Genomic DNA, 6,094 nt, shown 5'->3' on the forward strand with positions numbered 1-6,094 from the left:
GATGAAGTGCTCTGTATATGTCTACAAGGTCAAGTAGGTTGATTGTATTGCTTAATTTCTTCTATGTCTTTGTTGAGTTTCTTTCTAGTTACTCCATCTTTCATTGAAAGAGATGTAGTAAAGTCTCCCAGTATTAGTATGAAGTCATCTATTTGTCTTTTCAATTCTGATTTATGTATTTTGGGGCTCTTTCATTGTATATGTAGATATTTATTAAGGTTATATCCTCTTGTTCAATTGATCTTGATCTTTTAATCACTATAGGATGTCCTTCCTTTTTTCTTATGGTGATTTTTGTCTTAAAATCTATTTAATCTGAAACTAATATCTCCAGTCCTGTTCTTATTTGATTGCCATTTGCTCAATATATCTTTTTTCAACCTTTGATTTTCAGTCACATTTTGTCTTTGTTCTAAGGTGAGTTTCTTGTCAGCAGCATATTCATAGGTCATGTTTTCTCATTCAGTCTGCAAATCTCCATCTCTTGGCTGGTGCATTTAATCCACTTATATTCAGTGTAGTTATTGACAAGCATGAATTTATTGCTGTCATTTTGCTATGTGTTTTTCATGGTGTTGCTGATTTCTTTGTTCTGTATGATTTTCCTTGCTTAGTTCATTTTGTTTATGAAATTTGTTATTGTTTCCTGCATTGTTATTGTTTTAGTATTTGCTAAATATTTGTGCCTCTCCTCTTTTTTATTTTGATGCAAAGGCTTATCAATGTTCTTTTAGATTACCCTGTGATTTATAATTTTCTTCCCCAGTTTAGGACAGTCTGTTCTATGTTACAATTTTCTTGACTTTCTCACCATTCAGAAGTTCTGTACCTCCACTCTTTGTTCCCTCTTTTTGATTTGTAATTGTCTTCATTTACCAATTTATATGTCTGGTTCCCTTTCATAGTCTTGAAAGTTGATTTTACTTTGGATACTTCTATAAATGGATGGCATATAACAACAACATAACTGGATTGCTTTCTGAGTTATGTTATCATGTGTGTTAATCATCAATTGTTTACTGATGTTGGTTCTCTGTCTGAAGGAGTCCCTTTAGCAGTAAAGTTGGTCTGGTTTTAATGAATTCCTTTCATTTCTGTTTCTTTAGAAATGTCCTAATTTCATCATCATATTTGAGGGACAGTTTTGCTGGGTGTATAATTCCTGGTTGGCAATTATTTTCTTTCAGGTTTTATATACAACATCCCATTGCTTTCTTTCCTGAATAGTTTCTTTTGAGAAATCAGAACATACTCTTATTGGTTGCTCTTTTTAGGTAACTTTTCTTTTTTTCCCATGCTACTTTCAGGATTTTATCTTTGTTTTTCATTTTGGTGAGTTTGATTATGATATTCCTTGATGATTTTCTCTTGGGGTCTGTCCTGTTTGAGGTTTGTTGAACTTCTTAAATAGATATCTTCTCATCTTTCCTTATATTAGGAAAGTTCTCTTCCAACACATCTTGAACAATTTTCTGTCTCTCTTTCTTTTTCTAGTTTTTGGTTTAGGTTCCAGCTATTGTAATCTTTTTTGTGTGTGTGTGTTTGTGTGTGTGTGTGTGTGTGTGTGATTTAAGTGAATGTTTACAGAGCAAATTAATTTTCCGTACAGTAGTTCATATATATTTTGTCTCATAATATTGACTGCAATTCTCCACAATGTAATAGCTCTCTTCCCACTTCCTCCCTTAGTTACCTCTTCCCTGTGTCTTTCCCTCCCATGCACTCCTGTCTGCCAAGCTGTCTCCATTTGCAAACACTCCCTTTCCATTCTCCCATGATTGATTGCTCTAAGAAGTATATCTACTGGATATAAATGTTCACCCCATATACCTCTCTATTTTTTGGCTGGAAGGGACAGGAGTGAGTTCAATTCCAGACCTGAAGGGTAGCTAGAGGCTGTAGTCTCAGGGGTCTCATCAGGCTCTATCAAACCAACAAACCTGATTTTTTTTTTTTTTTTTTTTTTATGATTTTGAGTTTTGTTTCACATTGTTTTTCCACTCTATTTAGGATCTCCTGAACTGATCCCCCTCCAAGTGGTTGAAAACTATATGGCCAGGCACCATATAGTTCTTCTGGTCTCATGGTAATATAGGCTGAGAATCACATGGTCTACCAGTCCCTTGGACTAAGTTTTTTTATGCATCTTTGGTTTTCTTCATTCTTTTTGCTCTGGACAGAGAGAGAGCCATTGTTGCATCTATATGGCTGCTTTGCAAGCTTTTAGGGTTCCAGTCACTACTCACCAAAGTAGGATGTCCAATGATGTTTTTCTGTAGCTGGTTATGTCAACTGAGCAACACCACTTGAGACCAAAATCCCAAGCCCACAGGTCCAACTACTCACTCCTTTTGGGAAGCCACCACAACCTTGCCCCTTGTCTTCTCTTTGGTTTTATTTGTCCCTTCCTGTTCTGGGATTCTGATCACTCATAAGTTAATCCTTTTAATGGTGTCCCACATGAAACCTTAGGCTTTCTTCATTTTGTCTTTTTTTCTGATTGATCTCTTAACAAAATAATATTGAGGGTTTGATTTCAATCTCATTAAATCTGTCTTCCTTGATTCTAGTCTACTCCTTTGTCCATTCAATGTGTTATCTATTTCTGAAATATTAGTATTAATATTCTGGGTTTTTATTTATTGTTTTTGTATTATATTCATTTTTTTTCTCAGTTTGTTCTTGTATTGTTTATTTAAATTGTTCTGGAGTTTTGTCTGTGTTTTGCTTAATTTTTCAGTGTTTTCCTTCATCTGTCTTTCAGTCTGGGAGCTCTTGTGTCATAGTGCCTAAGGCATGTGACTGCTAACCAGAAGGCTGGCAGTTCAAACCCACCAGCCACTCTTCAGAAGGAAGGTTGGACAATTTACTTCCATAGTGATACTTCCTTGGAAATCCAAGAAGGGGTTTCTATGAATCAGATGTGACTCAATAGCAGTGCATTGTTGTTGTCTCTCAATCTGTTGAAGGTACCTAAATGTAATTCTTTTGAATACCATATCAGGCAGTTCCAATGAAACTTCTTCCTCAGAGATGTATTCAGGGTCTGTATCCTGGTCCCTTGTTTATACTATTTATCTTGCTTCTTTGTATGAACTGGGAAAGTCCGTTCTCACTGAGACATTGTGATGTCATTGTGTTTATATTTCTACTATATTTGTTAGTTTGGTAGCACTTAGACATTCATCACCTGTCTCCTGGTAAGTGTTATAGAAAATGAGAGTGTATGAACAGGTCTCTGTTAACTGTTCATGAAGAGCAGTTGAGGGCAATTTGGGCTGGTGTTGGCTGCCATCTATCAATCAGTTGGTGCAGAAGCAATGGTGGCCTTCATCTAGTGTGTGGGGCTGCAGGAGGTACAGGTGTGATTGGGTTCTGTAGGTATTGTTACTGTCTTCCACCTAGTTGTTGTTGTTGTGTGCCGTTGAGTCGGACCCGACTCATAGCGACCCCTCCTTGGGTTTCTGAGGCAGTATCATTACAGAAGTAGGATTGCCCAACCTTCCTTCCAAGGAGTGGCTGGTGGTTTGAACCGCCAGCCTTCTGGTTAGCAGTCAAGTGCCTTAGGCACTATGCTACCAGAGCTGCTAGAAAATATTAAATAAATAAATATAAGAGAACAGAAAATACAAACCACATAAACAAAAAGCAACAATCACACACACACAATGGCAATAAATGCAAGTAAAAATGAGAAAAAAAAAATAAAAGAAGACAAAGAAAATGAACCTCAAAATATCTGGGGGAAAAGGAACAATAGAAAAGAGCAAGAGAAAAAGAATGATTAAAAAAAAAAAGAGAAAAATGAATAAAGATAATCAAAGGATGTAAAGAACCAAAAAAAAAAAAAAGGAAAAAGAAGAGAACCAGGAAAATGGGGAAAAATAAAATGAAATAAAGAAGGACCAAGGGAGAGAAAGAGAAAAAATAAAAAGGAAAAAAGGAGGAAGAAATAAAGAATAATTTCAATACAAACAAATGAAAACAAAACTTAGGGGCAGGCAGGGCACCTGTTTCTACTGGTTAAGTAGTCAATGAGTACCAGGGTGCCTGTTCCTGGTACTACTTTCTGCCTGCCCAGAAAGGAGGTGGGGCCAGGGTACCTGATCAGAAGAGTTTCTATTGACCCAAAAGATGTCTAGGGGCAAGATATCTTGACCTGGATAAAGTTCTTGCCAACCCAAAAAGTGGTGGGAGCAAGGTACGTGGTTTCAAAAGGAATTCCTGCCTGCTCAAAACGTAGCTAAGTATAGGGTTTCTAGTGTCACAAAAAAGTTACTGTTATCCCCCAAGGCAGTTAGGTCCAGGGCCCCTACTCCCATAAAACATTTCTGCCATCCCAAAGGAAGGTTTTGCTTAGAGCACCTTGATCCAGCAAAAGTCCTTTCCAGCCCAAAATCTGTTGGGAGCAGGGTAGCTGATCTCAGAGCTACTTCCTGTCTACCAGAAGATAATTTTTGGGCAGGGCATTTGATTACAGACTAGTTCCTGCTGCTCTAGACAGTGTCTGTGGGCAGGGCTCTTTGACCCAGAAAAAAAATTCTGCCAGACTAAAAGGTGATTAAGAACAAGGCACCTGGTTTTAGAGGGAGTTCAAGCCAGCTCAAAAAGCAGCTGTGTGCAGGGCTTGTAAAACCAAACAAAATTCCTGCTGCCTCAAAAAGTAATTCGGAGGAAGGTCTTATTCCCAGTTCCTGCCATCCCAAAAGTCAGCTGGCTGTAAGGCATCTGATCTCAAAAAAATTCCCTCTGGCTGGGAACAGGGCACCTAGTGCTTGGACCAGTTTCTGCCTGCCCAGAAGGCAGCTGGTTGCAGGATTCCCAGCCTGGGATGGAATTCCTGTCAGTCCAGAAGGTGAGTGGAGGGGGGATGGCCACACCTCCATTCACCAGAATTGTGTGGGACAAGGGCAACAAGGGGAATATTGTGCCTTTCTAGTCATCAGCCTCCAGTGTGGTTGTTCTGCAAGCAGAGACTATTCTTAGGTTGCTGTCTGCAATTATTCAAAATGGCTGTGCCCTCAGAATAGCCAACAGTCCAAAGCTCTGTTTGTCTCCTTTTTTGCTCTTTTCCTTTCTAGTCATCAGCCACCAGTGCAGTTGGTCGTGCAGTCCTTGGCAAGCAGAGCTGACTCTTAGATTGTTGCCCAGATCAGTAACACACTTGAAAATATTCAAATCGGCCATGCTGTCAGGACAGCTGACAGTCTACAGCTGCGTTTATCTCCTTATTCACTATTTTCATTCAGGTTTTTCTACTAAAAAGCAAACTCACTGCCATCGAGTTGGATCTGATCATAGCAACTCCTCCTTGGGTTTCAGAGATGGCATCACTACAGAATTGAATTGCCCAACCTTCCTTCTGAGGAGTGGCTGGTGGGTGGTGTTGTTATGTGTCGTCAAGTCAGACCCAACTCATAGCAACCCCTCCTTGGGTTTCTGAGGCAGTATCACTATGGAAGTGGATTGTTCCATCTTCCTTCTGAGGAGTGGCTGGTGGGTTTGAACTGCCAGCCTTCTGGTTAGCAGTCAAGTGCCTTAGGCACTATGCTACCAGGCTGGTGGGTAGTTGGTATTTAATCCAGTTCTTTATCCTTCTCTTCAATGCTCAGGGTTCCAAAATTATCTTCTATATCTCTTTCAATTGTTTTCTCATTTCTTTGTTGTAGAGGGTCTATGTAGCTTGTCTGTCTGTTCCTCCAATTTGCCAGAAATATCAGTTGTAGATGCTGGCAAATACAAAGTCTGTGGGTCAAACATCAGGCTGGAGGCATTTCCTGACTCACACAGCTGCAGGGGCTGATGAACTCTCATTTGGCAGGTAGTATTCCAGGCTGCTGGTTTCAGAGGCTGATGAATCCTAGATCAACAGGAAACAAAGGAGTAACCAAAGATGATGATGAGCCAAAGGTAGACTCCAAAATGAGCAAAAAGCCCAATGATGGCTTTACATGATAATATTTGAAGGACTTATCAAAATCCACTATTTCTACATCATTCTTATAAAGAATCAATACATTTTTCTTTATAGAAGAAACACACATAAGTCCAAGGTGGGAAATAATGTCCTTGGGGACTTACTTTAATTTGTCCC

The sequence above is a fragment of the Orycteropus afer genome, unplaced genomic scaffold (assembly GCF_000298275.1).
Source record: "Orycteropus afer afer isolate SDZICR_OR568_19922 unplaced genomic scaffold, OryAfe1.0 scaffold00554, whole genome shotgun sequence".
Lineage (NCBI taxonomy): Eukaryota > Metazoa > Chordata > Mammalia > Tubulidentata > Orycteropodidae > Orycteropus > Orycteropus afer.